At 33.4% G+C, this 11,758-nt stretch overlaps 1 long non-coding RNA gene across 1 annotated transcript; it reads right to left on the reverse strand.

Annotated features, from left to right (window-relative positions):
• Positions 1–9,008: 9,008 nt before the first annotated feature.
• On the reverse strand, positions 9,009–10,162 carry LOC133876987 (uncharacterized). Its single transcript, XR_009901630.1, has 2 exons — positions 10,027–10,162; positions 9,009–9,177 (listed from the first exon to the last, which is right to left on the reverse strand). It is a non-coding gene; the product is annotated as an uncharacterized LOC133876987 (long non-coding RNA).
• Positions 10,163–11,758: the final 1,596 nt, after the last annotated feature.

Here is an 11,758-nt window from a genome sequence, read left to right on the forward strand (position 1 = left end):
AATTTATTGTCTCTCTTACTTTTCATTCTCACTCTTAGTGTGTGTGTTAGGATTCATGTTTAAACATTATGTTGCCAAGAGCATTATGCTATGTGAAAAATAAAGTAACTTCTAATTTAAGGTGCGTGTGTGCAACGTGTAACAAAATATTGTAAAAGTGGAATTTAAATGACACAAATATTTTGTTAACAAAGTGAAAACTCAATTAAGAGAAAAACCACTCCGGGATAGCCAAACCTGATATCCACTATTCAGAAGACAAAGCTAGTTACAAAGCAATAGCACTCACATACCCTTATGCAGTGGTCATACCTTGAACTTTGACGTGTAACCCAATACGAATGCCTCCTTACCATGTCACCTACTTGAAGGAGTCTTCAATGGAATCTTTTACCTTAGGGCTCCTCCCTAAGTTAGACTTCACATGAACATACCAACAACACTTTGGCAGTGGCTTGAGAGCAACTGGATTAGCAGAACAACTCCTAAAATATACTCTCTAAGCACTATGGATTTCAATACTAAATTCTTACAAATTACATGCCTAGAGGCCTCTATTTATAAGCTACAGAAAACCTAAATCAAGTCTAAATTGATTTTCTCTAGGCGGCGTCTAGACTGTAGTTGAGGGCGTCCGGACAGACAACTCTGCAACCAACTTTCCAAATTCGCTGAAATTCTTTCCTAAATAGAGTCGTGTCGGGACGGTGTTGCCCTAGCGTCCGGACAGTTGCACTTCTGCTGCACACAATTTTCATAAAAAGGACTAAGAGTCCAGATAGTGTAGACTGACATCCAAACAGTTGCTACTATTTTGCACGTCTTGCCTTATTAAGGATAGCATTCGGATGGAATGGCTACGTCGTCCGGGCGGTAGCAGTTGTCTTCCCATATTTATGTTTGAAAAGGAAATCCTTTTACTTGTCGAACACTGAATAGCATTCAGACATGTTGCTGAGACATCCGAACGGATGCAACCTGGAACAATTCAAAGCTTCTAGACACCGATGGGAGTCCGAACGGAAAGTTCTCGTCGTCCAGACGGATGTTGCTTGACTAATGAGCGTCTGGACAGAATACCACGTCGTCCGGACGGCAAGGGACTTGAACTTTACTATCTTGAATTCTGCACAGAGTCTTCTTGAAGCACATAACTGAAATGTAGACTCTGAATATAAACGCCGTCCCTGATAAATAAGCAACATTACATAGAAGTGATTTTGTCCAATAGAATGCAGTCAATCACAAACTAACACTATGTTTTGGTGTTTAAACATAAATCATAGTATTATTTATATTCTTATATTGTTCTCTTGATTTAACTTGTAACTCTCATGGATAATTACAATTGCTTCATAATACATATAAAGTACTCTGACCTAAAGGTTTATGTTTAAACATTATGTCACCATGGCTTTAAACTTGCTTCGATGTTTAAACATAAAGCTTAGTGTTGGAGACTTATAAGTGATCACATTTTGGTATCATGACTAAAAATGACAAATAAATGGATGTAAAGGTGATGAATCTAATATTTGGAAAAGAGAACTAATAAATATGTTATCTTCTTTGTATATATGTTTTTACTATAGAAGATGAGCTAAGAAGAGAGAAAGTATGGAAGTACTTACTGAGAGATGATTATATGTTTCATTATTAAAACGATTAATATTATATCTATTTATTGCTTGGATAAATATTCATGAAATGCATACTGTGTCCAAATAAAAAAATAGTTGAAAAGATAGCCATCAACAAAAGCTGGTTAGTAGCAGCGAGGAATGGCTAATCAGTGGACAAAAAGGTGTCCAAAGTTGCTAATATATAACTAAAGCTGGGACCAGTAGTATTCCAATAAAGCAACCTAAGAGCGAGAGGTTTAGTAGTCCAAGTAAACTTCAAAGTGAGAGGTTTAATAGACGTGAGCGAGTTGAAAAGGCAACCTAAGAGCGTGATGTTTGAAGTAAGATGATCATAAAATACAAACTAATTGGTCACTACAATGCATATTCATACAATCATCGCATTTATTATCTTTATGAACTGTTTCTAATTTGAAGGTAACTCATGCTATGAAAATGGATGACTCACTTGTGTGTTTCTATGTAAATATGATGATGTCATATTTGCATAGTTATTGATGCAGATCAGGAAGGTGAAGGCATGGATCCCTTTGCTAGTTTTGATAGTTTTTAAAAATATTAATGAACTATTATGAGCTAGCATTTAGAACGATGCTTATATTTGGTATGCTTATTTGTGTATGCTTATGTGTCGTCTGTGGTACTAATTTTGATGCACCTAGTGTGCATATAACATGTAATGAAAAACTAAGTAACTTCTAATTTATGTATTGAGGTAATTCAGTTAACTTTGATGTGTTATGCTATCAATTCCTGAGACTTTAGAAGAAAAAAAATATATTCCGCTATGAGAGTTCTATCTCTGATGTAGTAATGTCATGTGTAAACCGGAGGTTTTTGTTTACAAATTTGCTGGTTCAAATTTGGGGCATTATACTTTTAAAGTCATGAATGTTGAAGAACTACATAACTCTTTGAGAGATGAGATTAGGTCATTTTTCTTTACTTTAAGCCTGAAATTTCTTTCTCGTGATACATTATCGCTAGTTACCCCGCTAAGCCTCATAATTAGCCTTTCTTTCTTAAACCTTTTTCCAAAGTGTTTCAAGAATGAAGTCAATTAACTTATCTCAATGTGGTGGCATGTGATCCAAAAAAACAAAAAGGATCAAAAGGAAATAAAAGGAATCAGCCAAATTTTTTATTTTTTATTTTTTTAAAAAAAACATAGAATAAAGATGATGTTCAAGATTGGGAGGTGTGCCATTAAAATAAATAGTGCGTTATTGAAAAAGAGAAAGTAATTGAAAATACCAAAAGAAGCTAAAGTTTCAATTATTCTTGAAAACACATCTCACTTTTACCATTACCTACTTGTTCTTTTTTCCCTTTTCTTAACCCCTACATTACATCTCAATAAAAGTTCTTATCAGTCTTGAAGAATGTATGGTTTAGACATGTTCATGACTAATCAATAAGTGTGATTAAAATTGTAAATGAGCCGAGCTTGGGTGTGTAGTGCATGTCCAAGCTCGACCTAAGAAAGGTTTGCATCACTTTAATAGATTACTTAGCTGAAGAATTCTCCTTCTTCTTCTTTTTCATGTGGGACAACCAGACAAGCCAAATATTCTAGTGAGGAGTGTGTGTTTGCTTTTATTTTATTGGTGTGGGACATTAGTGAGCAAGCATATACAAGGAAAATCAAAAAGAGTTTACTCTTAACAATAGCAAAAAAAAAAAAAAAAAAAAAAGTTTAATATACAAGGTTAATATATTAAATTGACTTTGAAAAAATATAAAAATAAACGATTATTATATATACATAGTTAATTATCAAATGTTTCTTTTATATGAACAAATTAACTCTATATATAAATATAACCATGCCAATTGACTAGCTAGTTAACTAAATTTAATACACACAATACACTAGTTGATTATAAATAATTATACACTACATAACTACGTTCTTAATATTTTAACTATAAGATATTTTGTAACGCCCCGCTTTTACAAAAAGCGTAAGTGAAAATTTTTGAATTTCCAGGAGACATTACTAACTTATCAGAGGTAATTATTGGCAACGGAATAAATGTAATATAAATTGGGAATAGGTTGACACCTCAGAGCTACTACTGAAATACCTCAAAATATATATCTAATGAGCCGGTCAGCATAATTATACAGACAGTAATACCAGTCATGCCACACAGAGCTAGATAATTATACAAGCCAAATATCTATATATAACCGAAGAATTATAAGTATTGTCTTAAGTTAGGCTAATGGACTATAACAGGGTAGTCCCAAAATATAGGTTATCCAGCCTTACAAAAACTGAACCAGGAACCATCTATGTGTCGGGATAGTCCTGATAATCCTCTTCTTCTTCATAGCCTGAACCATTACAAATACCATACAAAGAGAAGAAAACAACATAAACGCTAAAGTGAGTCCGCTGTTTCCAATAATAATATGAGTGCTGATTTATTTAATTAATGCAACACAATGCAATGGCCATATAATCACATGTATATACAAAATATAATCCATGATCGCGAGTCATAGACATAAAATGAACATAAACGTAATCATAAAGCAATGACGGTTTTAAGGGTATAGTTTAGGAATTTCCCTTTTTCCACTCCTCTGTTGGCCTAGGCACGGTTAGCATGTTATTTGAAGCCCGGGCTTCCTCCCTTTAACTTTTAATTATAATCTTTGGGAGCCTAGGCTCCTGGAAACCTCGGAATCCCTGGTGACCTAGGTACACCAGTTTTTGTATTTATTATTCTCTTTTCAGGTACCTCCTCATTCACTAAGAACCTAGGAACTCATGTGAAGCCTCGCGTACCCACTGTGGATCTAGATCCAGCAGCTTGCTATTAGACAGATTATTAAAAATAATAAAACATGCAAAGCCACATGCGCAAACAAGTAAATAAAGCAGTAAGCATAATATTATAGGAAAAGTCAACCAGCTTCGTCCTCAATAAGTATAGAGATACTTACTAGTTTCTGCTCCAAATATTTTCCTTTACAACTGCATAACAACCATCATATGATGATAACGAATTAATAAAGCATTATTATGAAATCATTATTATTACCATATCTCTTCCTAGAAATTGCAACGGCTACAGATTTAAACATGATCTCTTATTTATCTATTTTAATGCTTACTCACCAACTCTTGTATTAGCGCTACTAGAAATATCCATCACATAACACACCTTAAAAATAAGGATACATTGTCATATAATCAAGCACACATATGATTTTACTCTTCTTTAATTCACACATCCTTATAACACACACCTAAATATTGCTCACCTTTTTTTTTCTTAATATATATATATATATATATATATATATATATATCAAAACCTCAACATATATACTCTCACACTTACATTTCTTGATCCATTTTTAAAACACAATTTTTCCATTCTAAATTACAAATCTCATGTAGTGAATACTCATCCACATGCTTACACATATACTCACATGTAAGTTAGCCAACTTTTCATACAACATGCATAATTAAAAGCAAGAGCAAGTCATGATTTCAAATAATAATAGAACTACTTGATCTATGAGAAGTTTAAGGGAGAAAATACTCACCCAAAGTTCCCCAATAACTTAAAGAGTGAAGGAGAGTTGCTGTCCAAGAGAGTTCCACTTGCAAAGCTTGGTTTCTTGGTCTCAAAACAAAGGAGGTTTCCACTCACACTCTACCACTGATTTTGTGGGAGAATGAGGGTGGTTTTGGAGCTTAATTGGGCTTGCTAGGTGCTGGAAAGTGAGGTGAAAATGGAGGATTTTCGTGCTACTTCTACAGCACTAGAGTGAGAGAGAGTTTTGGCTAGAGTTTTGTTTCTTCTTCATGAAAATCAACTCCCCATGCAACCTATATATAGCACTCTTGAAGGGCTGAGATTTAACCAACAAATCATCATCTCAATGGCCAGATTTGAGCCAGCCAACACCTCAAATCCATAGCTCAAATCTCATAGGTGACTATTCCATATCTTAGTCCATGATTACATGATATCTAAGGAAATCTAGTTGGGCTTCAACCAAAATGGGCTAACTAGGCTAAATAAATATGGGCATGATCATTTGGCATCAAGTACCACGTGTGGGTCCCAAATCATTAGGTGGAAAAATCAATTTTTGCAATTGACGGAAACTGCACTGCACTGGGCGAAGTCGCTCGATCGAAAATAAAGTTGCTCGATCAACTTCGACCTATAATCGCTCGATCGACCAGAAAGTCGCTCGATCGACTTCACTTTACTGATCCAACTCTCTACATGCATAACTATATAACTCAATTAGACTAAGAGCAATTCTTAAGTCTTATATTTATGCACATATTTTGATAACTTAAGTGGGTTGTCTTTCCCGGGTATTACATATTTTGTAACGACTTAGGGAAAAGCACTAGCTACATTTGCGCTATAACCCCAAAAGACTAGTCAATTTGGAGTTTTCCTAAAATCCATTATAAAGCCCAGTTTCACCTAATAACTAGGCAATATGAGACTTAGCTCTCACCATCTTTATAAATCACCCACTCTATGTGGATTACTCCTCATCTTCCTAATGTGGGACCGAGGTATTATATATTTAGTATTAACACTAAATGTCTGTGTGAGACAGTGACAATAGGAGGTGGGTTGTTTAGTGTATATATAATATATAATTGATTATTGCTACTTGATAAGTAATATACTATATAAGCTATTTTTCTTAATATATATGTAAATATTAATAAATATATACAATTCGAGCCTAACAAGTGATTCGAGTCTTATACAAGCTTGCTCACGAACATTAACCAAGTCGAGGAAAGTTTTAAATGAGTATATATCGTTTAATAATTGAGCATAGTTTCGTGTTCACGAGTAGCCCATTAATAATAGGATCGAGCACGAGCTGAGCCAAGCCTGTGCGAGTTCACGAGTAGCTTTGTTCATTTACAACCCTAAGTGTGATGTAAATTCTTTTCAGCATCCTTTCATGATTAACCATTTCTCATATGATTTATATGTGATATGCTTGGTTTTTCTTACATTATTCCACTCACATAAACTTGAGAGTGTTACACCCATTTCAAAATGATTTCAATTGTTGAGTGTTAACACTGGTAAAACTTGAGCAAAACATACTTTTCGATAAAAATTCGATGTCGTATTTATCTAGACACTAAGAGTGTGGTTGTGTTGGTTAAATTTTTTCCCCCACTTTGAATTTTAAGGGCATATGAAATTTCTTTGGTAGTTGTTAGTGTTTTGACCTTTAACTAATTCTTGTTGTTAAGGATATTAAAAATTAAATAATAATAATAATAATAAGCTGTTTTTTCATTTCTTGAGTCGTTTCTATATTTTGTTTTGAGTCACTTGAATTGTTAAAGACTAGCAATAAACTGGTTGGAGGGGATGATAATAGCTTAAATGTGCATATTCTTCTCAATTAAAATAAGCATTATTATACTTTATTTGTACTAGTTCTTGCATTTTAGAGTTAATTATGGAATAATGCTTAATTATTGATCTTGAGCTCAAATGATAGATTAATGCAAGAAATTATCTTTTGCAGAAATTGGCAAAATTTTTGCAAAGGAAAATAAGAAAGCAAAGCAAAAAAAAAAAAATAAGACAAAAGCATATGGTAGGAACCACAACAAGAGACTCACGTGAATATCCAAAGAAAGAGCGAGCCAAGCTAAAAAATAAATTAAAAAAGAAAAAAAGAAAAAAAAAAGGGATAAGTCTGCCTCATGCATAATCAAAAGAAGTGTGCTTGGTAAACAATTGAGTTGTGATTTTTTTTTTTAAAAAAAAAAAATAGTAATAAGAAGTGACTGATGTGATATAAAGTAGAGAGAAGTTTTGACCTAAGAAAAAAGTGGAAAAAAAAATTTATTAAAAAGTAATTGATGTAATATAAAAAAAAAAATTCTTGATATGAGTTTAATCATGTTTTTCTCACGATTTAGGATTATCTTAATTGATTGAATGCTTGGTTTATATTGCTGTTTAAAATTGGATATCTCTTGTGACTTGTTTTTTTCCAGATACAATAGATAACTTAGTTTTAATTTTTTTTAAAGCGAAGAAGAACATGCTTTAGATTTGTGTTAAGGGTTTTAATGGTGATATGTTTTCCATAGTAACAAGATTGATTTCTAGATTATCATGTAGAGTTTAGGTAAAATCAATGATCAAGAATATATGTTGTTATGAATTAATGAGGTGGATTCCACAACCTTGGTTCTTTTCATCTTGATATTTTACTGCTTTTATTATTTATTTTGTTTAGAGTAATGGCATGTTTAATTTTAATTTTATTTCTGAACAACTATGTTTTTATTGAACTAGATTAGGATTTTTTTAGTTTAGATTTGGCTAGTTTTCCTATGATTATACAAATCCCTGTGGATTCGACCTTGCACTTTCTAAACAATACTTCAGTACGATTTGTGCGCTTACAAGTAGAATTAAAATTTCACAACAAGTTTTAGACACCGTTTCTAGGAGCTTGGGTAGGAAAACAAATCATATCCCAACTTGAAAACAAATCATATCATCTATGATATCTGTAAAAAAAGCAAGTCACAAGAGATATTATGAATGCTTGGTTTATGTAGTCTTAGTTTAGTGGTTTAATAGGATTATCTTGTAATTCATTGAACTTTTCTTTGAGTTGTAATTATGTTTAGTTTTGTCACAGAATTGCCCAATGGAGAGTTTGTTAGGTTTTAGTGTTGGCAAATTGTCAAAACATGCAAAGTTTTAGGTTTTGGTTTAGGGTTGAGTCGATATCAAGTGTGGTTCAAGGAAAGGTTGAAATTGAAGTTTTGAAGGCTTCAATCACAATTTCGATTGCAGTTTGTTCAATCAAAAATGGTGTAGGAATTCGTATTCAAAAACCTGAGAGGTTCGATCGCAATGTCGATTACACTTTGGTCGATCAAATATGTGCAGTTTGTTCAATCAAAAATGGTGTAGGAATTCGTATTCAAAAACCTGAGAGGTTCGATCGCAATGTCGATTACACTTTGGTCGATCAAATATGTGCATCATGATCCATACATAAGCTTGAGAGCCTCGATTGCAATGTCAATCGTAAGTCATTCAATTGAACAAATGCAATCCTTTAAAACCCTAAAGTTCTTTCGATCATACTGGTTGTAGGCTATTTTAATTGTTAAACTCCTTTGTCATTAAAATCCAGTTTTCACCTCTCTTATATAAGCCTAATTGTAACGCCCCCAAACCGCTAAGGGTTAGGTTCGTCCATTCTCATACACCAAACTGCAAAGATTCGTAAGGTCTGCCAACAACCTAGCTAATATGCTGAATTTAATAACAAAAATAATAAATAACAATTTTAAACTCAGAGCTTTAATAAATGCGGAAACGGTGATTTCAAAAATTTAATTATGAAAGATTCAATAACTGAGAATTTAAAGAAAAGCTAAATTTGTTGTGCAAGTGCACTTATTAAGATAATTGAGATGCAATGATCTAATGCAAATCCTAGATCCCATCCCGGCCACCTACGTCTCTCTGTTCATAACCTGAAAACAAAAACAAAATAAGGGGTGAGCGAAAAATGCTCAGTAAGGAAATCCTCAACCATAAAACAGTTGAGTTAAATTCTTTTCTTTAAAACCTCAAAACAATTGTCAAAAACTCATTTTTTATACACAAGATATAATATATGTTTGAAATCAATTATTACTCATAATATGCCCCTGTACACTATTACGCCCTGTGTAAATAGGGTTGCGCGGTCATTGCTGTGACCTCGGGCAGGTAACGCAGTTTACCTGTGGCCACAGGCCCTGCCCCCGTCAGCTAATTAATTAAAGTGCACTTAGACTGACATAGAGACGGATTACCGCTTTCACAAAGTTCATCAGCGGGTGCGCTTCCATCTCAAGCAACGGTACCGAGCTTAATCTCTGCGAATCTCTGCGAATATATATGGGGCCCAAAATAATAGTCTCCTCCACACACGTGCCCTTTTCTCAAAAATTTCTCCTTTATATATATCTCATAAAGTTTTCTCACAAAACTTTCTCATTCTTTTCTTGTATATCCAGTGGCAACGTGTTGGAGGGTTTCACAAATTTTTTTCTTCTTTTATTGTCACTTCCGAAAAAGTTGACTTCACATCTCGGTTAAAATAATAAATTCTCAAAAATTGCAAAGTCCTTTAGAACTGAGGTTTTTCTCAAAATCACAAATTCCAAAATATCATTTTTACTCAATAACTTTCACATCAAAACCAATTAAAAACAAATCCTTCATGTAAACAAAATAATTTGAAATACCGAATCAAGAATAATCAAATCGCAATTATGCAAATAAAGGAATAATTAAAGTAACACAATAATTTGAGAAGGGGTAGAGGGTTCCCTTACTTGAACTTTCCATTAGCATCGGGATCGAGCTTTTACCAAAATACTTCCTTGCACACACTTCAAGCCTTAAACCACACAAAACTACACAAATCCCACAATTTTCTCCCTTGGCCTTAGGTGTGTGTGTGAGTGAAGCTTGATGGGTATTGTGTCTTCCATTTTGGGTTCTATTTATAAAAGAATGAATGGTTAGGATCAAGTAGACACATTTTGATCCAATGGATGGGAATTAACCTTACCTACCACAATGCACTCAAACTTATCTACCACAATGCACTCAAACTTACCTACCACAATGCACAATGAATGGTTAGGATCAAGTAGACATATTTTGATCCAATGGATGGGAATTAATCTTACCTACCACAATGCACTCAAACTTATCTACCACAATGCACTCAAACTTACCTACCACAATGCACAATGAATGGTTAGGATCAAGTAGACACATTTGATCCAATGGATGAGAATTAACCTTACCTACCACAATGCACTCAAATTTACCTACCATAATGCACTCAAACCTTAATATATTATTCTAACATTATTATTATTATTATTATTATTATTATTATTATTATTATTATTATTATTATTATTTAACCATTCTCATTGCTAGACCAATTTACTATGCCTAGTTTCTCACTCAAGGAAATTACTATTTTCTCAAAGGTGGGTTGGGTTTGTAGATAGAAATTGGAATGGGTTGGGTTAAGTTCAAAGATGGCCCATTAATGAATAATGTGAATTTAACATGTGAAATGTGGGTTGGGTTTGTAGATAGCAATTGAAATGGGTTGGGTTAAGTCCAAAGATGATCCATTAATGGATAATGTGAATTTAACATGTGAAAGGTGGGTTGGGTTTGTGGATAGCAATTGGAATGGGTTTGAATTCGAAATGGGCCCATTAATTATAACTTAACTGAATTTTCGTCCAGAACAGGGGTCATATTTTTCACGGATGTTTTCAGGTATTAAATAGAGTCCAAAAATTATGAAATTTGGAGGGTAGCTAGAGGACTTCAAAACGAGCGTCTCAGTTTTTGAATCGACCAAAACGGAGTTTGTTTGACCCTGTTTTCGTTATTCCAAAGTTTAAGGTATGTTTTGAGTTTTTATCAAATTGTAACTATAAACGTTTCTAAAAACAAAAATACACATTTATTTTCATAAATAATCATAGTTATTCTTTTGCCTTATTAAAAATGTTTTAAAAATAATTTAAACCATTATAATTATATCTTAAAAATCTGGGGCGCTACATTCTTCCCCCCTTAACAGAATTTCGTCCCCGAAATTCGAAAGCTATAAAGTTTTCCCCAAACAAAGAAACTAATGCATATTTCATATTACCTTGTCGAAGAAACAAGAGAGTATACTCGTACTTGAGCGGTGTCACATACTTATAAAGGATATTCATCCGATAAGGTCTCACCTAACTTAGATTCAGTCTTCTACCTTAAGAATACGTAACTCTGACCTTGCTATTCGATGTTCCCCAAAGAAAAGTCTTTCATCTTGTGTTATTGAAATTCCACCTCCCAAAACTAGGGAAGAATCTTATTCAAAGTTCAACGTCTCGATAGAAAGACCGTGCTTAAAAATCCTTAGGGGTTGAAATTCCTTTCCATTAGAAAATCCTTAAACGTTATTACTAAATCCAACTGTTCCTATCCTCAAGTAAGACAGTCTTAATTCTTCAAACCTCAAAAACATATATCATATTATTC

Source organism: Alnus glutinosa, chromosome 9, assembly GCF_958979055.1.
Source record: "Alnus glutinosa chromosome 9, dhAlnGlut1.1, whole genome shotgun sequence".
Taxonomy (NCBI): Eukaryota; Viridiplantae; Streptophyta; class Magnoliopsida; order Fagales; family Betulaceae; genus Alnus; species Alnus glutinosa.